We start from the raw sequence: 25,614 nt of genomic DNA on the forward strand, positions 1-25,614 counted from the left end.
GGGCATGGAGGAGGACACTTGTGGGGATGAGCAGTGAGTGTTATGTGGAAACTAATTTGACAATAAACTATTTGTAAAAAAAAAAAAAAAAAAATAACCCAGTGATCAAAAGTCATTTTCCAAACATTTTCCTTAAAATTAATGTGCATATCTCAAAGAAGACCTTCTGAATGAATCTGATGCCAATGTAGATGCACAGTTTAGCTTCTTTTTTTTTTTTTTTTTAATGTTTATTTCTAAGAGAGAGACAGCGTGAGCAGGGGAGGGTCAGAGAGAGAGGGAGTCACAGATTGAAACAGGCTCCAGGCTCTGAGCCAGCAGTCAGCACAGAGCCCGACGCGGGGCTCGAACCCACGAACTGCGAGATCATGACCTAAGTGAAAGTCGGACGCTTAACCGACCAAGCCACCCAGGCGCCCCTGCACAGTTTAGCTTCTAATATGTTGGAATGGAAGACTTAAAAATAAGCAGGATAAAAATTATATAATATAGTCTCCACTACTGTATTAGGTAATATACAATTTAATGCAATTGGTTTCTGGGTTTTCCTATTTAATTAGTTTATACAAACTTCTAAGAGTTGTTCTGGTACAAAATGCAAACTTGATTATATATGGTGTTTGTGGTCATTTCTGTGGTGTCAGGCCCTGGGACAGAAAGAAATTCTTCTATCATTGTATAGGAAAATCAAACCCCGATTTTTCTCTTTCTGCCAGGAGAGGAAGGCCAAGACTGGTGTTCACATGTGAGTATCAAGTCTTTAGAACTGCAAATAGGTATATGCTTGTCACTGTGTGTGGCAGAGGATGTGACTTAAACAACTGATTTGTATTTATGTCTGAGAAACATATAGGTAATAATGAACAAATAAAAACTGATGTGGAATGGATGAACCTTGAAAATACTATTCTCGGTGAAAAAATCCAGTCACAAAACACCATACATTGTAAGAATTTATTTATGTGAATATCTAAAATAAGGAAGTCTAAATAGACATAAAGTAGATTAGTGGTTGCCTTGGATTGGGGGCTGGTGTGGTTTGGGAGGACTGAGGAGTTATGGCTAAAGACAAGATTCTTTTTGGTGTGATGAAAGTATTTTAAAATTGATTGGAGTGATGGTTATACAACTCTGTGAATATACTAACAACTGCTGAATTGTATACTTTAAAAGGGTGAAATGTATGATATATGAATTACATCTCAACGAAGCTGTTAAAGTTATGCAGGAGAATATGTAAAACAAAAATAAACCTATTTCCAAGACTTGCCTAACTTGGTGCCTAGATATGAATATGTCTTTATTATTTATAGATGTCAAACGTGTGTTCTTTAATTTTCAAAATTAACTATATTTTGAAAAGGTCAGAAAATAAACCATAAGGTATAGGAGACAATAGATTTTAGTTGCATAATTTTAGTTTTATTTTGAACTATATGTATCTTCAAGAGACTGTTTATACATATTTGTTTCTAAAAAGAAAAAAAAACCCTCAACTTCTTAAATTGCATCCCTACTAACACCAATGTATGTTTCTCTGATCCACAAAATTTAGCAAGAACATTGAAAATTTTTCACTCACTGTTTATTACTACACCTATATCTTAGTAACTTACAGACTGGACACTTACCATTCATGATTTGTTAAACCTCTCTTGAAGGGGCACCTGGGTGGCTTAGTTGGTTAAGCGTCCGACTTTCGCTTAGGTCATGATCTCGCGGTTCGTGGGTTCGAGCCCCGTGTCAGGCTCTGTGCTGACTGCCAGCTCAGAGCCTGGAGCCTGTTTCAGTCTGTGACTCCCTCTCTCTCTGACCCTCCCCTGCTCACGCTGTCTCCCTCTCTCTCTCTCTCCTAGAAATAAATAAAAAAGAACATTAAAAAAAATTAAAAAAAAAAAAAGAAAATCACATCGGGGCTTTGGGACTCTGGTTAACAGGAACATCTGTTCTTTGTTAGAAGCATGTTTTCTATATAAAATTCAAAGGGTTGGTTTTCAGTGTACTTTATAAAACCATTGGTGGCACGAATCTGGGTATTCTCAGTGTCTGTTAGTTTCAACACTTTCCCCAAAAGGAGAATTTGGCATGATAGTCTTTGGGACTAATTTTTGTGGGGCTATGTTTTAGCTGCCTGTTCTCCTATCCCAATGCCTATAATCATCACAACGGAACACATTAATCTTTATTTCAGGTAAGTGACCATTACTGGTCTTTATTTTTTCCAGGGTTTTTCTTGTGTACTTTCTTCCACTGGGACCAATCTTGTTCCTAGTCACAAAGGATTTAAGGAGGAGTATTTCAATAGTTTGGTGGCTTAGCATCAAGTGGACCTATTGTTTCTGGTCCTACTGTGATTTCACAAACCAGTTAAAGAAACTGGGTGTCTTGGTTGCCATCTTTTCTCACCTGTGTCTGCCTCTATTTGTGGATTTCTTCTGTTATACCATTTCCTTTAGGCCTGGTGGCCTGCCTTGTTTAGCAGTGTCTCGCTGGACTCCCCAGAGTCTAGCTGTCTGCATGCTTACTGCCTACTGTTACACAACCCTTCTGCTTTACCAGCCTCACAGACTCTTCCTGTTGGTGACTACAGGAAGCTTCTTAGCGTTCCTGTCCTGCTATAATTAGTCTCTTTAGTTTTTAGGTACCAGGCTCCTTGGTATGGCTCTGCGAATGACAAGTAACTTGTGATACTATATCCTAGTTTACTACTAGGTTTTCATTTCCTTGAGCCAACATTTTAGTAATTCTTGTCTACTCTTTCTTTTCCTTTGTTTCCTGTATATAATTTGTGGCTAGAAATAGTTTGTTCCTTTATTATTTTTAAGTGTTTATTTAAGTTCTAGTTAACATACATCATAATATTAGTTTCAGGTGTACAATACAGTGATTAACACTTCCACACAACACCTGGTGCTCATCACAGCACATGCATTCCTTAATCCCCCAAGTCCTGTTTAATCCATCCCTCCACCCACCTCCCATTTCCTAGCAGTGTGTTTCTTGGTTTGCCTCTCTCTATTTTTTTCCCCTTTGCTCATTTCGTAGATTACACATAGGAGTGAAATCATACGGTATTTCTTTTTCTCTGACTGAGTTATTTCATCAAAAAAAGCGCTTCTGCTCAGTGAAGGAAACAATCAACAAAACTAAAGGGTAAACCTACAGAATGGGAGATTATATTTGCAAATGACATATATGATAAAGGGTTAGTATTCAAAATATATAAAGAAATTATAAAACTCAACACCCATTGTGAGTTGAAGCCCAATGTGCGGCACAGAGTTTACTTAAAATAAAACATTTTAAAAAGCCTCAATACCCAAAAAAAGAATAATCCTGTTAAAAATGGGAAGAAGACATGAATAGACATTTTTCCAAAGAAGATATCCAGATGGCCAACAGACACATGAAAAGATACTCAATATCACTGATCAATAGGGAGATACAAACCAAAAGTATAATGAGATATCACCTCAGACTGTCAGAATGGCTAAAATCAACAACACAGGAAACAATAGGTGTTGGTGAGGATGCAGAGAAAGGGGAATCCTTTCACACTGTTGGTGGGAATGCAAACTGGTCCAGCCACTCTGGGAAACAGTATGGAGTTTCCTCAAAGAGTTAAAAATAGAACTACATATTGGACAACTTAGAAGAAATGGACAAATTCCTAAACGCACACCCACTACCAAAATTCACACGGGAAGAGACAGGAAATCCGAACAGACCCATAACTAGTGAGGAAATCGAATCAGTGATCAAAAATCTCCCAACAAATAAAGAGTCCAGGACCAGATGGCTTCCCCGAGGAATTCCACCAGACGTTTGAGAAGAATTGGTATTAGTTCTATACCAATTCTTCTCAAGCTATTCCAAAAAATAGAAAGCGAAGGAAAACTCCCAGACTCATTTTATGAAGCCAGCATCACTCTGATTCCCAACCCAGACAGAGATCCAGCTAAAAAAGTGAACTACAGGCCAATATCCTTGATGAATACGGATGCAAAAAGCCTCAACAAGATACTTGCAAGTCGAATCCAACAGCACATAAAAAGAATTATCCACCAAGATCAAGTGGGATTCATTCCTGGGTTACAGGGCTGGTTCAACATTCACAAGTCAATCAATGTGATACATCACATCAACAAAAGAAAAGATAAAAACGATATGATCCTGTCGATAGATGCAGAAAAAGCATTTGACAAAATACAGCATCCCTTCTTAATAAAGACTCTAGAGAAAGTTGGGATAGAAGGAACCTACTTAAACATCATAAAAACCATCTATTACAAGCCTTCAGCTAACATCATCCTCAACGGGGAAAAACTGAGAGCTTTCCCCCTGAGATCAGGAACACGACAGGGATGTCCACTCTCACCACTGCTGTGTAAAAATAGAACTACATACAATCAAGCAATTGTACTAATAGGTATTTACCCAAAGAATACAAAAATGGATACATGAACTCCGTTGTTTATAGGAGCATTATCTACAATTATTATTATCCAAATTACGGAAACAGCCAAATGTCCATTGACTATTTACGGACAAATGTCCATAAAAAAGATATGGTGATCATGGGCAGGGCAATAGTCTTCACTCGCATGTGACTTCAAACAGGTCACCAAGTTTTGTATCTGTTGCATCTAGTGGGGTTCTGTGAAGAGTTTTATTTGGAAAAAAAATCCTGTACTTAAGGAAAAATAAGTTTGAAAATCATTTTTCAAAGTTATTCTGCATGCTACTGACAGACCAGCTCCTTCCTTCTTTATTTTATAACATTCCTGCTAAAGATCTTTATCAGTTACTACCACTAGGTCTTACATACAAATATGTTTACAGGCTGGGGAAAATGCTATGGGGATAACCATGTTTCCTACTATTATTCAACATCTATGTTCTCACCATTCTACTCAAGCCCCACTGACCCCTCAACATTAGTGGTCAGTATTGTTTCCAGACAATTCTATATGGTTGTCTTTTCTTTACTTCCTTTCTTTGCTTTGGCTATTCAAGTCTGATTTCTGCTTCATACCCTGGTAGCTCAAGTTCTACCTTCTTCTTGAAAACTTCATATATTCTAGGCCCAACCAAGTCTCATCCTTTTGCCATGTTATGTTGAATTTAGAGTCAGTATGTCCAAGTTAGGCAGCTAATTTTCTCTTACTGTTTCACAAATTTGTTATTTGTATTCTCAAGTAGATTTTATAGCTATTGACAGCAGAGATTTTATATTTCAGAGTCTGTTTCATTATAAGTTCTTGTAGTACCATTAATAGTGCATTAGCAAGTAGGAAATAGAAGATAAAACAAGGTGGAAGTCCAGTTGTTTCACCTGTGAATTTTCTTAGTACTTTGAGTTTGGGGTAATGAGGAGCAAGCTTTTTCATAATTAAGCAGGAGTCTTAGCAATATATGAAGACTTTAAGAAAAAAAAGAAAAATCTTGCTAAAGACTGCACCTTTAGTTTGACTGGTTTAGTGGTTTCAAAAACCTCTCAATTTTTCACATTAAACTATCTGGTGATGCTGTGACTGATAACAAAGCTGCAAAGACATTTACTCATATATTTTTAAAAAATTGGGTACTCTTCAATTAGATTTTTAATTGTGATGAAAATAGCATCTACTAAAAGTGAATGCCCTTGAGGATCCACATCAGGAAGGAGGAAGTGTGAAGGCTACCAAGCAAGCACTGAGGGTTGTGATACTGGAGCAAATGCCAGTGGAGATTTAACCTTGTTAGTGTTTTTATTAGAATGGTTATTATTTTTATTAGTGTTCTGATTATAAAGTTGCATTGGATTTAAGTGATCTTCCCCAAACCATGTTTCTCCAGAAGCCCTGTTCTTTTTATTGGGTAAATCTACAGAACAGAAATTCTTCAGGGAGACATATATGACATGATAGCAGAATGTCTGGTACTTTTTATTTCTGCACAACATCTATTTTGGTGTTGGCACATATATATGCTTAATAAATGCTTGTTGACTTTTAGGCAAACTTCATATCACAAATTTTTTTGCATGGCCCTAAAAGGTATTATTTCTTATTTTTGTCTAATCCATGTTTCCTTTCATTTTTCTATTAATGATCCAGACTGTTTAGAACAGTCAGCAAAAGGGAGACACAGAAAGCAAGAGGAATACTATGAGGCTCATTAGAAACCTTTGGGGTAACAAATGACTTTAAGGTCAATTTGAAGAAAGACAGAACCTAGTAGCCTTTTATCTTTCTTTTCTCCCAGGGCTCCCTTTTTAATGTTAACTGGTTTCTAACCTCATGAAAAGCCAGAGGGAGAGATCAGAGGTCAGTAGGCCTAACATATACTTTTGATATCCCAACGGACATTAGTCGCCTCCTCCTTTTTTTCAACATGATAGAAAAGATGTCTCTCCACCCATATGTGTATCCTAAGAAGGTAAAAATAAAGGAATGTAGGTGCAGTGAGATCAGCTCTAAGACTGCAGTTTAGGAGGTGTCTGGTTCATAGTCAGTAGACAAATCCTTGCAGGGCAACAATGGTATCTTTCATATGTTAGCTTCCGAGAGATACCCAATGACCCTGATGCCAGAAGGAAGGGTGTTTGTTTAATTATTGTTTACATTAACTGAAGCACAATGCTAAAAAAACAAACATCAACAATTAAGACATGGCTTGGGGCGCCTGGGTGGCTTAGTCGGTTGGGCGTCCGACTTTCGCTTGGGTCGTGATCTCGCGGTTCGTGGGTTCGAGCCCCGCGTCGGGCTCTGTGCTGACTGCCAGCTTAGAGCCTGGAGCCTGTTTCAGAGTCTGTGTCTCTCTCTCTCTCTGACCCTCCCCTGCTCACGCTGTCTCTCTCTCTCTCTCCTAGAAATAAATAAAAATATTAAAAAAAAAAAAAGAATTAAGACATGGCTGAGATAATCACAGTAAAGTCAAATGTAAGCCTATCAGGAACAGACTTCTTCATTTTTTTGTAGTAAAGATGATGTATCTTTTACACATACCTCTAATTGGATTTCAAATGTTAGCTGCACCTGGCCTGAGGATAGTGAAACTCAACAATATATTCAAAATAATGTCACTCTATCTTCAAGTCTATTTATATAGTCCAAATAGAAGCCATTTGTATTATGACACCTTCTCCCTTTTAAAACTACACCAGTGAGACCTACAGGTCCTTTATGATCTGGAAGCTGCTTATCTGTTCTACTTCTTTCAACAGAAGCCGCCTCCCCCAAATGCCCCAATTAAAAAAAATTTTTTTTATGTTTGTTTATTTTTGAGACAGAAAGAGAGAGAGAGAGAGAGAGAGAGAGAGAGAGAGAGAGAGAATGAATTAGCAGGAGGGGCAGAGAGGGAGACACAGAATCCAAAGCAAGCTTCAGGCTTTGCGCTGTCAACACATAGCTAGACGTGGAGCTTGGACCCAGGAGCCATGAGATCATGACCTGGGCTGAAGTTGGACGCTTAACTGAGCCACCCAGGCGCCCCCAAACACCCCCAATTTCTTAACCATAGGGTCTCTGCACGTGCTATTGTCATTTCCTTTGCCTGAAATATTCTTTACTCTCTTTGCCTTGTAATCACTCAACACATTTTTATATGCTTCCCAATACCCTGAAAGCTCTATAAGAGCAAGCCATATTTGTCTTGTTCACTAATGTACCCACAATGCCTAGCACAGTACCTAACACTTAGTAGACTGTCAACAAATACTTATTAACTTTAATTAGACTTTTAAGACTGAGCTGAAACATCAGTGTCTTTGGGAAGGTGTCCCAGATCCCTGACATTCTGGTGATTTATCTACCTCATGCACTGCATGGGCTCCCTGTTCATATCTGTTGTACTAAAGTGCAGTTCTTTAACAGTCTGTCTCTCCCAGTAGACTGTGAGGTTCTTCAGGGCAGGAAGTGTCTCAACTTTATCCTTCTAACCCATGGCACTCTGTACAATGTGTGGTATACTCTAAAATAAAGATTAATAAATACCTATGGAGATTATTGAACCACATTTGAGCTTGGAGGATTCTCACCCATATCCACAGCTCTTAAACAGGAATTGGATGAAAGCATCGGATAAAACAGGTCATGTCTTTCTGTAGCATGCGTTTCTACTCAATTTTTCAGAAGGGAAACATTTAAGTAATTTAAATCACATACGTGTCTGTGCGTGTGTGTATGGTGAGTCAAATTCAAAATATACATCAAATTTTTTTTTCTTAAATAGTTTATTGTCAAGTTGGTTTCCATATAACACCCAGTGCTCATCCCAACAGATGCCCTCCTCCATGCCCATCAGCCCCTTCCCCTCTCCCTCACCCCCATCAGCCCTCAGTTTGTTCTCAGCATTCAAGAGTCTCTCATGGTTTGCCTCCCTCCCTCTCCCCCACTATTTTCCCTCCTTCTTCTCCCCTGTAGTCCTCCATTAAGTTCCTCCTAATCCTCCTATACGTGCAAACATATGGCATCTGTCCTCTTCCTGACTTATTTCCCTCAGCATAACACCCTCAAGTTCCATCCATGTTGCTACAAATGGCCAGATTTAATTCTTTCTCATTGCCATGTAGTATTCCATTGAAAACATACATCAAATTTTAAGTAAGATAGAAACTTTGACAAAGCAAATTTACCTTAGGGTTCATTGTCCACCCTGTCTAGGAGCATGTATTTCCTCTTCTGTGCTGTATTTGGGTAGTTTACCACCTGTGTGATTAAAAAGAAAGTTAATGACAATGACAAAGCCAGGATTAAAGCTGTTTTTAGATATATGTTCTTTTCACGCTACTGTCCCAGTTAATTGCCTCATCGCATTTACAGCATGGTCAAATTTATCCTAATGCACTCTCAATAAATATGCTCATAAATAGATTCAGCAGAGCTGAAGAGGAGGGCAAAAGAATTCATAGCCCGAAGATTATCTGAATAACAGGCATATGGACATGTTAATAGACTTAGTATCTGAATTACATTTCAGGCTTCTCTAGCATATGTGCTCTTATTCTGTGATGGTGGTTCATTCAAATCTTGCTCAGCCCCTATATAACGTTCTCAGTGTGAACACTAATTTTAGAGGATCCTGTTTTAAAAAGTTGGAAGAATATAGTCTGGGCCTCTTCCTGACAATTCAAGCACTAAAGACTAACAATACTCACAGTACCCTGCTGGTGCACCAAAACACCTAGCATTTGTCTCGAGATTTACATTTTAAACACTGCTTTGACACACATGATCTTACTCCCCACCACAACCCTAAGCCTAAACTAGTTCAGGAAACAGAAAATAGCACTCAATCCAATTGTTAGCTCTCTAGAAGTGCTTTGGTTAAAGAGCCTTATCGCCCCCACCCCCACCCCCCGCCAGACACCTCCAAGATTAATTAACCAGTGGACACCTGCTGCTTCTATTACCTAGCAGCATGGGAATAAAGGAAGGACTGTATTTCTTTGGTTGCAAAGCAATCACGGCAACACAAAGCACCCGCTCTTTCCACTTTTACCCATACAGTCTGTCTGGACAATTAATCAGCACTCCACGTGGTGGTTTTCTTATAGGATGCCAGCTGTTTTGCCAATCCACCTCTCCCACAGAGTTTAGCAGGACCACACCCTGGCAAGGCCTCTGTGGGAAAGGTGCTCTGGCCTACAGTAGTGGAAGCTGACACTCAGGTAGTCCTGCCACTGAAACTCATACTTGAATCCTTCAGGGCCTCATTTTCCCCATCTCTAAAATGGGCTATACCTTCTTTCTGTTGACTAGTTCCCTTCTATTACACGATAGGCCCCGAGGAAGTGAAATCAGTGCTTAAGCGCGGCTTAAAGTCCTCTTCTTTCCTCTGGCTCCCGTCGCTACGCTGGGCATGCTCAGTAGCTGGGGCCCGCTCAGCACTAGGAGTAGGAAGCAGCTTTCCGCGCCCCAGCGGCAGACTGCGGGCACTTTAATGAATCACGTGTGTTGAGGCCCTCTTAAAGAGATAGGCACCTACATTCCCTCCACCCTCAACACCGCCCTGAGGGCGTCGGCGCCAGCGACCGTGGTTATTGCAGCTGCTCAGGGGCAGGGCTTGCCCTAGCGCCGAATAGTGGCAACTGCGTGTTTCGTCGGGGGTGCCTGGGAGCCGGGATCCTGAAATCGGCAGCTCCACAGGCAGACACACTCTCACACAAGGAAGCGGTGATACCTAATCAGCCAGGGCAGCCCGGCAACCCCGAGGGGCTTCACCAAGTTGAGGGGAGGTGGGGTTACAGGCACAGGTGATAGGGCCGGAGAAAAATGGAGCAGCCCGGGGCGGCGGCGTCGGGAGCGGGAGGCGGCAGCGAGGAACCCGGTGGGGGCCGGAACAACAAGAGGAGCGCGGGGAACCGAGCAGCCAACGAAGAGGAAACAAAAAACAAACCCAAATTGGTGAGTGCTCCTGCAGTCCCCTCCAGCCTTGGGAAAGGCGAGAGCCCCGGGATACTCCAGCTGTTGCGCACCAGGGGACCCGGGGCCCCCTCCCAAGGCTAACCGCGACCTCGGAGTGCTACTCCGGGAACCACTAAAGGAGCGGCCACGCCGAGGCGCGGAGACGGCGTGGGGGCGGAAGAGCACCCCCTTTTCTATTTAACCCCTTTCTCACTCTTCTTATTCCGGGAGGCAGTGCGCAAAGGAGAAAGGCCCCACCCCAACTTGGGGAGACTCCCGAGTACTGGTAGGGTCTGTTTCTCTGACTTGTGGGCGCTAATCTGCGCGATTCCGTACCTTCCCACTTCTGTCAGTTGCTGGGGTTTGACTCTTAATGCTTAGTGTCCGGGTAGGGGAACCTCTCTTCTTTTCAGTCCAAATACTTGGGAGCCCACCCAGAGACTTGCACACCAATCCCACCCTAAAGAAAAAACATACAACGCAGGCTCCAAGTCTTTCTACTATACCAGAAATCTAAGGAAGAGTCGCCTACGTTCTCTTTTTCCCTTTGCTTCTTCATGTGCTCTCCCAAGAAACATTTTTTAAGAGTGGGGGAAGCGTGGGAGTTCGAGGCTGGGTGAGGTACCACCAACTGTTGTGCATATAATAAGCAGAGTCATTACAGTACTTCCACCTAGTTGATTAAGAATGCTCAAAAGCAGTAAGCCTATGGCGGCACAAGTTTCATCGTCCTCAAACTGTGTGAACCAGTGGTAGCAGTCCATTTCCTGCCACTGACTGAATGTGCAGAGGAATGTAATCTATGGGGGCTGGTATTAGGTTGGGAAATACTGGAGTTTCCTCAACTCATCAGTTAAAAGGGTTCCTCTTTTTTTTTCTTTTTTTTTTTTAGTTTATATGAAAATGGTTTAATAGGGAAACTTAAAAACTGGTAACATTAACAAAATATATTGGCTAAAGTAAATTTTTCCCAACCGTGGCAAATATTATGCAGACACTTATCAATAAACTTTCTAATTTGGGTGGCATGACGGGAAATGGTTTTCCTGTACAAATTCAGCAAATATTCTGTTTGAAGGTTCTTAGTACAAATTTGAAGTACAAGCACATGTTGCACATCTAGTTTTCAGTTTATAATAGAGGAGGAGACAGTGACATTACTAAACCCTTTCTTAATGGCATCAGATCCTTTGGTATGTACCTATTGCACTTCTCTCTCACCTCCTATTTGCCTTTTAGTTCTGTATTGTCCATATTGGAAAACAATGGTCAAGGTGTTATTTCAGGAAATATGGAGCTTTCCATTAAATGGGAGGAACCCAGTGGAGAAGAATAAAATAACCAGTTTAAAGTTTCATCACTTACACCCTAACTTGAGGCAAATTAAGAACTTGCTTACTTGATATGTCCTGTTAACCCAGTATTTGCAGATGAGGAAATGGCCCTGTGTGAATTGTCTATGCTGGGCTGAAGGTTAAAGGGTTTAATTGATGCCCCCCACTATCATAAAACTTAGAAAAGTTTTGTGAGTGTATCACCCAAGTTTAATACACTTAAAAATTCTGATACTATTTTGAAATTTATCAGTTTGTGGTAAAAGAGTGATCATGTTTCCTTCCCCTCCCCCCACCCAGTATTAAACTGTGATTTAAACAGTGATTAAAAGTTTAAGCAAAAATAAAAGTGAACTCCATGTCCACGAGTAGTTTGGTATATCCAGCAAGAACTTCATACTTTTGAGAAGTATGCTTTCAAGAAAGCACTTATTTCTGTTAGTAATAACCCTGTGATTATATTCTTCCCTTCCCTTTGGTCATTTGTCCTGTTACATCTTTTATGTTTTACTTACTTTGACAAGGTAACTAGATCTTTATGAGATGGTATCACTTTCAGTTCCTAGCTAACACTGTTCAGTGTTGAACACAGCTTGACATACTAGAACAAGTATTTGAATCCAGGATTTGTTAGTATCAGTCACAACTTGCTCTTTTGCTCAAACATATCTTTTGAGCCTTAGGTGTATTTACAAGCAGATGTATCAGAGGTAATAAGAATAAATTTAGGAAGACATTTCAGCAGATTTTAAGGCAAGCACGTTGACCAAAAAGGACTTGGTAGACATTTTTCTTTTTCTTTAAATACATGCCTTACTCCTTATTTTGAGCTGTCATATTGAAGTGCACAACACGTTCTTCTAAGGCCTTTTAGGAGGGAGTTCATCTGCACTTCTTAAAATATTGCCAGTAAGCTAAAAGCTTTACCTAGACTAAATTTTACTATTTTGAGTATTATGTTATTAATCACCTTAGTAGTTCTTAATTATATGTGAGTAAAGGAGTTGTGGTGTGATATTATAAAAGAGAGCTATGTGTAATAGAAATTATTTGTGTAGGTAATTGTGGTGGATAGGGGTTCTTAAACTCCTGAAAGTGTATGAAAAAATTTGAGTATATGTAGATACATTCATTTTTCTGGGCCTCATAGTTTTCATTAGTTTCTCAAAGGTACCTGTCACCTATAGAAGAGTAAGAACTATTGGATTGCTAAAGAGAGAGGGTAAAGGAAATGCAGTTGATTTGAATCTAAGTTACTAGGGAGAGGAGGAGGTCAGTGATACAGGGAGAAAGGGAATAGTGCTGATCACACAAATGATTGATATTGAAGATAATTCATCTGGGAGTAAAAGGAAGTTAATAACATGTCTGTATGGTATTAGCTAAGATGAAAGTATTCATTATATAGAAAAAATAATGACAGTTATAGTATATTAGATTCATTGAAGTATAGGGCTTGTGATTCACTTGTTTTCATTTAGTTTCTTATTGTTCTGGAAAACTGGAGAAGATGGTGTGTTTTCTATAGGGAGGAACTACTTTTATTTTATATCTCAACTTTTTGATGGGTATTAGAATTTTTTCAAAGTGACATTTCAGGACTTTAATGACCGTTGTTTAAGATTAAATAAAAATGTAGGGCGCCTAGATGGCTTAGTCGGTTGGGTATCTGACTTTGGCTCAGCTCATGATCTCACAGTTCATGAGTTTGAGCCCTGCATTGGGCTCTGTGCTGACAGCTAGCTCAGAGCCTGGAGCCTGCTTTGGATTCTGTGTCTCCCTCTCTCTCTCTGCCCCTCCCCCACTCATGCTCTGTCTCTCTGTCTCTCTCTCTAAAAAATGAATAAACATTAAAAAAATTAAAAAAAAGACTAATAAAAATGTAATAGAACTTCAGTTTTCTTTATCTGTGAATCCTCACAGTGACCCTTTTATTTTGATTCTTTTTACTGGAGGCAATCTTCTCTTGAACTTCTCACATTTGAATAATGCATTAGTACTAGAGCTTTGTATTTTATGTAACTATTTGGTTAGGCCCAGATTGTAGCATGTCATCACGCAGCATGAATCTTAGATTGATCAGTAATTTGGTGTCAGTCATGGAATGTATTTTGTCAAATTTAGTTGAGCTCTAGAATTATTAAGGAGCTGCGTCTTGAATCCCACATATGTAAGGCAATGACTTAACCATTAAAAGAGGCTATTGTTAAAGTAGAACTAACACCCCTCACACACACTCTAAGGTGTAGAGTGGCTTAACATTCTTAGATGTTTTTGCATTTTGACTGTGTGTGTGTGTGTGTGTGTGTGTGTGTGTGTGTTTAGAGAGAGAGAGCATAACAGCGGAGAGTGACAGAGGGAAACAGAATCTTAAGCAGCCTCCACACTCAGTATAGAACCTGATGCAGGGCTCGATTCTATGACCCTGAGCTGAAGAGTTTGATGCTTAATTTACTGAGCCACCCAGGTGTTTCTGTATTATTCCTGAAGCCTTTGGTTCTTTAGGTAGTGGAGTCAAATTAAGGACTTGGCATATCAGAAGTTAATTTTCTGGCTATTATATAACTTCCTGAATATTTGGTTGTTTTGTAATTAGATCATGTTTTAATTTTAACTGATAAGTTGAGAACAAGGAGTTCATTTATGCAACAAACATTTACTGAGCACCTATTCCATGCTAGGCATTATTCTGATGGTTGGTGATACAAAGATGCTCATAGTCTAGTGAGAGACAGGAAAGTTAATGATTAAAGAGCTGTGTGTAAGGAATCCTAGGAGGATGGTATAAATCATAGGAGGGTGGTATAAAATCTTGTGGAGAGGCATCTAAATCTAATTGGATGATTGAGTGTTACAAGGAAAGACTTATCATAGTAGGTGACATTTGTACCAAAGCTTGAAGAAGGTGAGGAGAAGACATTTTTAGGTTGAAAACAACATATACAAAGGTAGACAGATATGGTAATATGCCCGATAAAGGAACTGTGGGTAGATGTTAATGGCTGAAACAAAGGGTACGTATGGTAGACCTGGTAGAAAAGAGAGAGTTCAGATCATTATGGATATTTGTATGCTATCTTAGAGTTTCAGCTTCTTGCTGCAAGCCATAACAGGCCACTTAAGGGATTTAAGCCGGAGACTGGCTTAGTAAGATTTGTGTTTTAAAAAGAAACTTAAGGGGTGCCTGCTTGGATGAATCAGTTAAGCATCCAACTTTAGCTCACATCATGATCTCAAGGCTCCTTGGTTTGAGCCCCATATTGGGCTCTGTGCTGATAGCTCAGAGTCTGGAGGCCAGTTAAGATTTGATCTCTCTCTTTGCCCCTCCCCTGCTCATGCTTTGTGTGTGTGTCTCTCAAAAATAAATAAACATTAAAAATTTTTTTTAAAAGAAACTTAATACAGTGGAGAATTTCTTGGAGAGGGGTGCCAGAATGGAGGCAAGATGACCAGTTTGGAGGACAGAATGGCAAAAAAGTGTTTGATGTTTAGAGACCTGGATTCCACTTGCAGCTCATTTATTCATCCATTTACTAGTTCATCTGTTTGACATATTTCTCTGCACCTCAGTTTCCTCCTGCCACTCCATTGCCTCACTTTCTTGCCACCCACCCTGAAGATCTTCACCAAATTTGGAATATCCACCTTGTTGCTCCTTTATAAATCTCACCTGCTTGTTACAGCCCAGCTTGTGTCTCAAAATTCCATCATTCTTTCATTAAAACTTCACTGATTACTTCAGTTTACCAAAGGTTCTTCCTTATTCTAATGACTATTGTGAGTCTGAATGTTACTTGCTGATCTTGTATCTACAGAGATTTTAAAGTGCTTCTGGGCAATGGTTCCACTCTTTGTTTATTCCTGAAAACCTTGTAAGCCAGTGCTTGGTTGCAAAACTGGTCAGTAAATGATTATTAGCTGGGAATTCTTTCCCTGTAGGCCAGACATTTTGAAAATGTAAAATTGTTGAAAATAGGCTTTTAAAAAAAATACTCCATCAAATGAACCTACTCCATCAAATGAATCTATCTGTATGTTCCTCTGTGTCCTTTGTCTATTTTGAAATTCAAGAACTCCTCCATCCCCCTGTTTGGTTGGATTCTTGTGATGATCCAGCTTGAACTTCTCTCCTAAAAAAAGGTATTAAAACTTATGACCCAAGAAACATTGTTATTAGTAGGAGACTTTAGATTACTGGCAAAAGAATACTGAATGGAGAACACTGTGTTCCAGTGTTCATTCTTTTATTTGCTTGTGATCTCTGATGAGCGGTTTAACAGCAGAAGTTTGAGCCCCTTCATTAACATCTGCCAGTTGGAGATAATGTCTGCCTGATTGACTTTACAAGGTATTTTTAGATAAAATACAGTAATGAATTAGATAGCATTTAGGAAATTCCATATTGCTATACAAATATAGAGCATTACTATTAACTGCTACACTACCTGAATCAAATGTGATTGTGGTTGAATGGCTTAATGACTTTTTTTGTAAGTTGATAGCTCTAACATTATTGTACAAAGTACCATTGTATGGTTATATGTTGATGGATTCCCTCTTGTCTCCCCAATTCCAATTGTCCATTTGGAGAATTAGACATTCTGTCCTTTTAAAAATAATTCTTTCTGTTTAATGAATAGAAGACATAAGTTTAACCTTTTTTTCACTATAGTATTTTTTAAGCACCAGACTACCATTTTTTTAAGTTTGTCAATTTTACACATTTAAAATTTTTGTTAGAAAACATTTATTAGATGTCTTTGGCATTCTGCCTTGCCAGGTAGCTTACTGCTGTTGTACAAATAAGAAAATTGAGTCAACTGATACACTAAAGGGACTGACCTAGAGATTAGTTTAAAATCTATCACTTCTATTGTAGAAGGTACTTACTTATAACACAGAGTTATTATGCTTCAGGGCCTCTGAAAGTGAAAAATTATTCATCTCTCTTTTTGTTCCGTTTTGGAACATTTATAAATATAATCCACCTAGAGTTCACTCCAAGTACTAAGAGCTGTGGCAGTAGAAGCATGTCATTGAAGTGAAATCATATTCTTTGCCAGTCTGGTCCCAAAGAACGTTTTAAATAACAGGATGCTCTGAAAATTTTACACACATAATATATGCTAATTTATATCAGTCAGCATGTTTGGTTAAATGTTACTGGTTATCACTAGCACCATATGGATTATTTCTGAAGACCCAACTTTCCCCTATTCCTATATTCATTCTGCCATGCAAAAGAGACCAGTTCCTTCTGTCAGATTTGGGGTTTTTGGTATGCTATTTTGTCTCGGGACTGAAGAAACTAAGATCATAGCCAGGTGGCTTGAAATAATAACTGTATACTTCATATCTAAGTGGGTATCTTGTAGGAGACACCCATTGACACCCATTGTCTTCTTGTAGGAAGACAGCTCAAAATTGATGCATGTAAAGGATGGTTGAGATATATTTTTACACAGCTATTTACTATGAATGTAAGTAACAGAAATAAATGAACTCATTAATTTAAAACTTATTTATCTCATCAGGTTGAATATGTTTCAGTCTGAATGATTTATTCTGGCTATAGCTTGAACAGACATTCAAATGAATTTTGATACCTGCTTGCTTTATGTATGTGAGGAGGTCTGGGGAAAGGGTATTTTTGCCTTTCTCATGAAAGAATGGCAAACAAAATTCTTACTAATCACCACTTACATAGGCTTTTGTTTAATGAAACCTTTTCTGTATTGCTTTCAAGAGAGGAAGTTGTCAAATACAGACCAGCAAATTGTCTACCATTCTCTCCTTCTGTGAAGGCTCTGTAAAGCAGTGCCTGTTTCATGTGAGAAGCTTCTAGGGGGCTATTCAGGCAGGTCTGTGGGGGAATCCAAGACTTCATTAGGGACATATTATTTCCCAAAGGCTATTGATTCAATATCCTGGTAATTCTGGTGCTCAACCAAGGGAGACAATATGTTGGGTACAGTCCTTTAAAAAAATCTGTCATTCTGAGATAGATATTTGCATACTTTGGTAAAGATTTGGTCAAAATTATGAAATTTTGTCTATCCTTAATTTATTGGTCTCTCAGCTAAAAGAGATAAAATAAAGTTTTTACTTTATTTGTAATTTGGTTAATATGACCTTTTTAATAAAACATAAAAAAAATTCCAAACATACTAAAGAATTAGAGAGGATAGTATAGTGAATCACCATAAATCTGTTACCCCCGGTCTAGCAGTTACCTAGATTTTCACCATTTGCTTTATGCATCCTTTATTTTTTCTTTGCTAAAAGTACTTTAATGCAAATCCTAGATATCATGTCATTTTACTCCTACATACTTCAGCATGCTTCTCTAAAAATTACTTTTTTAAAACATAACCATATGTTACTGTTGCATCTTTAAAAATTAACATAATGCTTGGTATCATCTAATATTTAATTCATAATCCAATATCCCTAATTGCCTCAAAAATTAGTTTTGATCTAATGTGTGCTTAATTAATGTACATGTCACTGAGCTCCTTAAAAAATACAACTTAAAGTTAATGGTAAAATTTCATTTAAAGTTACTCCACATAAAGTGCTATCATAAAATATTAGCTCCAGTTAAGTTCATTTCTGTATATCTGGAAAGGTTGTCTATGCAAGTGTGGAGACTCCTTAGAACAGGTACTATATGCCATAGAAAAGAGCCAAATTAAGAGTTTTGGCTTCACTCACTGGTTGGGTAATCACTAATTCTTCATTTTGCAGCTTGTGAAGTGGGATGGGGTTTATGTGTAAGTAATTTCTTCCCAGGGAAATGTTGTAGATAGTTGGGCAAAGGAAATGAGTTATTGAGTTCTGCAGATAGTGTTCATATAACTCTTTGATACACACACACAACTAATATGTTACTAGCTCTAGTTTTTATTTCAATATAAGTGCCAATTTGGTAATTGAGGTGTCTCTTTGTTTTTAGCCACCGTAGTATACTTTAGGTTGCTGAATATGGATAATTGGGTGAACAAACTTTTGCAAAGCACTCTGAACTCTTTAAGTTTTCTTATTTATATTTGTGGGGTTACAATAAAAAACCAGGCTGCACTAAGGAGGTGATGGAGTTGGGGATGGGTGGAATGGGTAACTATGAGAAATCAACTTGGGCAAAAGGCCTAGACACCACACAGATTTACTAAAGAAATTGTGTAACTACTACTTTCCAGACAGCAATTTAGTGCTGTTATTGTACTGGGAGGCATTAGACATATAATTTCTTGAACTTTGTGGATTCAAGTAGATTGAGACTCTAATCCATTTCCATTCTGCAACGTCTAGGCTATTTATTGACCCAATCAGGTGGTGATTTTTCTCAAAACAGGAGATGAATGATAATTGTTGGGGCTGAATAATTGTTGTGGCATTTAATCCTTTTGTTTTGCTGAGGGGAGAGAAAGCTGTGGAGGTGTTGTTTTATGTGCTTTGAAATCCATCACTGATAAAACTCTACATGCTTAATAGCATATATTATGCTAGCTGAAGCTGTTTAGGAAGATTCTATATGTAGAAAGCAAGACCTTATGTAGAGTGTACTCTTACATTTTGAAGCTATATTTATAATAGAGACCTGGTTCCCTAAGTAGGGTTGGGCCTTGCTCAAGGGTGTGAGACAACGGAGGTCACATCACTTCCAAATCATGTGCTCAATCACAAGACTGTATCTTCTGGGGGCCACTTTTTGCAATTCACACAAAGGTGCTATATGGGCTAGATACTGCATTTAAACTAGATTTATTTTATTCCTTATATCACTACCTTGTGGATTTTATTCTCATACATGGTAGGAAATTCAGCAAGGCGCAGGACTTAGTGTAGTGTCTTACTTGGAGGAGGTATTTTCCATTTGTCATTGATTCTGAAAAAAAGAATATTAGGTGTATAGCTATATAATATATTGTCCTAAAGCTGACTACATTTGCTTTTAAATGATTGCAGTCATCAACTGTAGAGGGCTGTGTTCTCTGAGGACCTTGCTCACAGGATCAATATGTAGATTACTTTCTCTAACTGCAGGCTCCTCCCTTTCTGCATTCTTCCCAGTGATTTTTTTTGAGATTATTATTCCACAGTGCTTCACATGGTTACAGATTGTGGGGTAAGACTGTATTTTTTTTAAGTTTGTCATAATATCAATTTATTTTCATTTATGTTACCTATAGAAAGTTAAGATGAGTAAAAATAAATTTGGCAGAAGCGTTTCCTCTAATATGTTCTGCATTTTAGTACCTCACATTACAAAATCAATGTTTTCCAGAAGAGTCAGTGTGTACATAAAACATTTGTGAGTAAAAATAATCTTTTTTTAGGCTGACCTCACAGCTTGTTTTTTAACTGGCAGTGCATTAGCTTACATTTTTCCTCCCCTTTGGTTGAATAGCTAATGGTCTTTAAACAAGCTATTAAAGGGAAGAATCATTTTACAGTGGAAAGAAAAAAAATGGCCTGGATTTTCTCCATGCTGATGGTTTGGCTTTTCATGTATTTGTTTTTCTAAAGCTGGGCTAACCCGTGTTCTCTTATTTCTGAAATCTTAGGCTTCCTCCATATAGCTTATACTTATTTAATCCAGATGGTGTTGTGAATTTATGTGAGATACAAATCCTCTATTTTTATATAAGTTGAGTAGGCTTGAGACCAAATACTAAATTTTGAGTGGCCATGTCTCTATATAATGGAATTGAGGCATTAGTTATACTTTAAAGTAGGAGTTTGCAGGGCTCTGGGCCCAGTTTACCACACTCTTTTTTTTTTTTTTTTTAAATTTTTAATGTTTTATTTATTTGTGAGAGAGAGAGAGACAGTGTGAGCAGGGGAGGGTCCGAGAGAGAGGGAGACACAGAATCCGAAGCAGCTCCAGGCTCTGAGCTGTCAGCACAGAGCCTGACATGGGGCTCGAACCCACAAACTGTGAGATCATGACTGGAGTCGAAGTCAGATGCTTAACTGACTGAGCCACCCAGGCGCCCCTACCACACTCTTACTACAAGCTCTGTTGTAGCGGATTGTGGATCAAGATATGTTATATTACATATCCCTGCTTTCAACTTCATCCCTTTAAATAATCTGTTAACACTTGCATGTTTCTAACTCTTAATGATAATTTTATTTTTTGGTGTTTTTACTGGTTTCTCTGAATATTATTTGTGGTATATCCTATTGCCTGGCCACAGAAATAACATGCAGAAGGATGGCCATTAGATGTGAAATCAATTACTGAATGTGACAGATTTATTTAAAAGCATTTCCCACCACAGGGGTGTCTGGCTGGCTCAGTCCAAGAAGCATGTGACCCTTGGTCTCGGGGTTGTGAGTTTAAGCGCTACTTTGGGTGTAAAGATTACTTAAATAAAAATTTAAAAAAGTAACAAAAGCATTTCCCATTCACACCCATCATCAATCATGTTGCCATAAACTAGTAGAAATTGCATTTTGATCCTAGTATCACCACTTTGTGTTTTCAAGACTCCACGTTTTACAGTATCTAAGAGTATTTCGTATGCTATACACAGTTGAAATAAGCTAAATAGGGTATCTAACCGATCCTATTAAGTTTTTTTTCCCAAGAGTTAATTTCTAGCAATATAAGCAGGTTATATAGAAAGTAAGCTGACAACTTTTTGAAATGTAACTGTGGGCAAGTCATTTATCTTCTCTCTGGGTGTCAGTTTATTCTGTAAAATAAGGGAGTTGAAATAAACCATCTTCAAGGTTCCATTCAGCTCTGATACACAGGGAGTCAAAAGTTATTGACAGCTATAATGAATCTTCCCTAACATAAATACATGACGTATGGGTTCTAGTTAGATGAAAAGTCAGCAATCATGAAAGATGACAGATCAAGACTGAATGCTAATGGGTGAAAATACCAACTAATATTTCTTTCCTGTTTCTGGGGTCTGAGTTAGCCCAGTTCAATGAAGGTTGTTATATCAATATTGTTTTAATATTGCATTGTGTGTGGGGCCCTAGAGAATGTAGGCTCTGCTTTAGGTCATCCTAATCCTTGGGTGGTCCTCTTGGTTCACTGACCAAATATAGTACTCAAGCTTGCCCACAGGTGTTTCTCAATAATGAATAATATCATATGTGCCAGTTGCTGTTCTAAATCCCTTGCATATATTTGTGAAGAACTGTTAAAGGTGTGCGATGTTATCCTACATATACACCTGTTGCTATTTCATTAATGATTGCAAAAGATTCAAGACTCCTAGGTCAGCAACAAAAGATGGTTTATTATTCATTGTGGAAGCGGTAGCCACAATGTTAGCATGACATGCTGGCTCACTATGGTCCTATTCCCACAAGGTAAACCAGAATGGATGCCTACACAGGGAGTCTGTTGCATTACAGGAGAGGAATACCAAGCTTGGATGATTTACCACTTTTTATGGTAAGCAGAGAGAAGCAAGCCTGCTCTTTGTTGAGGGGCTGGTATTATTACCTCATGATCAGAGTCACTTGCTTTATTTATTATTATTATTATTTTTAATATTTATTTTTGAGAGATAGAGACAGCGTGAGCAGGGGAGGGTCAGAGAGAGAGGGAGACACAGAATCCAAAGCAGGCTCCAGGCTCTGAGCCAGCTGTCAGCACAGAGCCCTATACAGGGCTCGAACCCACGAACCGTGAGATCACGACCCGAGCTGAAGTCGGACGCTTAACTGACCGAGCCACCCAGGCGCTCCAGGGTCACTTGCTTTAAACACAGCCCTCAGAAGTGGCCTGGCTAAGGTGTGGTCAGGGCCTTTTAGTATTGGCATACCCAGCAAGAATGCACAGAGATGCTCAATGATTGATGGCGGGTGTCCTCTATCAGTAGTGACACGTTGGGTCCTCACATAAGTTATCTTGTAGGTGAGGAGAAGAGTTCAGAAAAGAGTAAGTAACTTGCCTGATGATATACATTAGTGAATTTGGAATTCAAGACTAGTGTGACTATAAAATCCTTGCTTTTAACCATTATTTTCTATACTGCCTAAGACCATAAATTTCAGAGTAGTTCTCAATTGACCTGAAGACCTGGTGGTTCTCTAGACTGGTGATGATTGGACCTGGCCTAGATTTGCACTATGCTTATGTAAAATTTAGAAGACCAAGTTCAAGGGTCATTTTTAGTGGCACTGATAATCAGTAGTTAAAATTCTTTGAATCACTGCCACGAAGTAGTGGGTCAGATATGTGACCACTTGCTAGAAAAAAGCTTTAAGGATGAAAGTGATATGACTGTGGATTTTAAGAATACATGAATATAATTCCTAAAAATATCAGTCTGGCCTCTTAAATAATTTCTTGGTCAACACAAGGCCTACGATACTTTACAACTATTGCATATTGCATATGATTCTCTTGTTTTTGTATGTTAGCTGTTAAGAGAGTAGCTTCTGAACAGGTTACACTGTAAGCCAAACTGCCTGCTTCATCTTTTAGTTTCTATTTCTCCCCCTCTCCCTATTCCCTTTCTGTTTGTTTGCGAAATTTTGTGTGAAGTAAAACTGCTTTGGAAAAACTACTGCCCTCTCCTGTTATTACACAAGTACATGATATGCATTGTTTCTTGTTTAGGGGAGTGCCAAGAACCACCTACTTTCTCCTGCTGCTTCTCATGTCTGCTTTGCCTAAAGATTGGCTGCTATAAAAGTGTGGCATATTCAGCCAAGCACTATCTTTTTAAATTAGGCTGCTGAAAGTGTTGTGACAAACTATTTCTGCATTGATGTGTGACGAGTAATAAGAGTCCTAAACTATGGGCTTATGTGCCAAATAATATAGAAGTGCATAATGTGATTTGACTTCTAGCCCTTTAGCCTTAATCATCATACTCCCAAGAGGAAAAGAGAGTTTTTAATTTAAAAATATGATGAATAAAACATCATGATTATACCACTATATGCCTGGAAATCGAGCTATTTCATACTTATGACCAGAAATCTTAATGGTTAAAATTTCTATGTTGGTTCTTTTCATAGTACTATGTACAATAAGTATGAAACCAGGAGGTGAAGGATGTCTTGAGCTCATATAATGATTATAAACATAACTGGAAAGCTGGTAATTAAGCCAACTAAGTATTTTTTTTTTCTGTTTTCCAAACATCTCTCCTATCTATTCTTCCAAGTTCAGATTTCCACCAAAAACTTTCCTCTTGGTACTTGATGTCCTTCTTTTATTTTTGATCTCATTGAAAGCTGTAAAGAGCCTTGTGTTTTAGACAAATATATAAAGAATGATGTCACATTCTTGTCCTCAAAAGTATGTTCTTTTTCTTTACACCAGTGGTTCTCAGGGGGCACAGCTTTATCTCCCAGGGGACATATGGTTGTGTCTGGAGACCTTTTTGGTTGTCACAGATGGAGGAGGGTGTTATTGGGATTTAGTGAGTACAGGCCAGGAATGTTGTTGAACATACAGTATGCAAGATAGACCCCTGCTGTGCCCACTGTGACAAAGAAGTATCCTACTCAAAATGTCAGTAGTGCCAAAGATGAGAAACCTTGCTTTGGACTCTATGAGTTTTTGTTTATTTAGTTTGAAAAATTCCTGTGGCTCCTTAGCCATTCATTCATTTTTTCCATTCTATCCGTTTCTCTATATTGAGACAGGGCCAGATCATCCCTGTCTTCAAGGAAGCATTGTTTGTCTCACTGACTCCCACAATTTTATTTTCATTTCCTTCTTTTCCACTACTGGAAATCTTCTGAACTGGACTATTTATAACTTTGTAGTTGTAAACTCTGCTTATCGCTTATTTCTGACCTCTGAGAAAAATATTCACTCTCATCTTAATGAGTTGAAAAGGCAATTTTTCCATCTGCTGATTCCTTGATACCTAAACAACTTTAGATGCTGGTCACTGTTTACTCATCATCTATATGGATTTTAGATTCCATTGTACAGTTTTCTCTGACAGCTTCTACCTCTGGATTTGTTGACTGGCAAAAATAGTGGCTTACCTTGCCTTTCATCTAAAAATTTTCTCTCTATCTGCTCTTTTCAATAACACAATTGCAGGCAATCACATGCCTCTTCAGATACTACCTGAATGCAGTGGATGCCAAAACTTTCTAGCTACTTTGACTTCTAAGTTTGTAACTGTGTTATTGTTTGCTGAAGACATTTCCTAGTTATGAGGCAGTTCTAAAAAATGGATAAAGTTGATTCATTTCTCTGAGACCCATGTGAAACCTGGGATACTTTATGGCAGTGGTTGTTTTAATCTCTTTAAAGGAGATTAAAAATTAACTTGAGGGCGCCTGGATGGCTTAGTCGTTTAAGCATCCAACTTCAGCTCAGGTCATAATCTCATGGTTTGTGGGTTCGAGCCCCACATCAGGCCGTCTGCTGTCAGCACAGAGCCTGCTTGAAATTTTCTCTCTCTCTCTGCCTCTCCCCCACTTGCTGTCTCTCTCAAAATAAATAAACTTTAAAAAATTAACTTGATATACAGATACTCATATACATGGTGTTTATCAAGTTTACTTATTCAAGCTAAGCTCTTCCCTTGCTTATCACCAGACTATATTACTTTAATATTAGTCACTGACCTTTATGATTTCTGGTACAGTTTAATCAAGGTTAACTTCCCTGTTTGACTACTGAAAGTAAGTGACTACTTCTTACCCAGTTCATCAGGACCAACTTTATTTTTATATTTAGAGTTACTGTCCAGCTACCTAATTTTGTCTGATCTTCCGTTTTCTATTTCCCCCTTTATTTAGGTGAAGCTATTTCCTAAATTGTTGCTTCTACCTGAAATAACCTCTTATCCGTTCTCTTTTTCCTCAGAGGATTCTAAGTACTTTCCTTCCATTCCTTCATGTAACTTCTTAAAGTCTTTATTGTCTGATTGAAAGTGACGTGA

General features: G+C 38.5%; 1 long non-coding RNA gene across 1 annotated transcript in view; it reads right to left on the reverse strand.

Moving 5' to 3' along the window:
• The window catches only part of LOC120225564, a 79,280-nt gene extending 69,403 nt beyond the window's left edge, over nt 1-9,877 (reverse strand). Inside the window, exons 1-2 of the long non-coding RNA XR_005526830.1 lie at nt 9,726-9,877; nt 8,618-8,690 (exon numbers count right to left, since the gene is read on the reverse strand). This is a non-coding gene — a long non-coding RNA (uncharacterized LOC120225564). The remainder of the gene's footprint in view (nt 1-8,617; nt 8,691-9,725) is intronic.
• Nucleotides 9,878-25,614: the final 15,737 nt, after the last annotated feature.

Source organism: Hyaena hyaena, unplaced genomic scaffold, assembly GCF_003009895.1.
Source record: "Hyaena hyaena isolate Hyena2069 unplaced genomic scaffold, ASM300989v1 scaffold_1443, whole genome shotgun sequence".
NCBI lineage: Eukaryota > Metazoa > Chordata > Mammalia > Carnivora > Hyaenidae > Hyaena > Hyaena hyaena.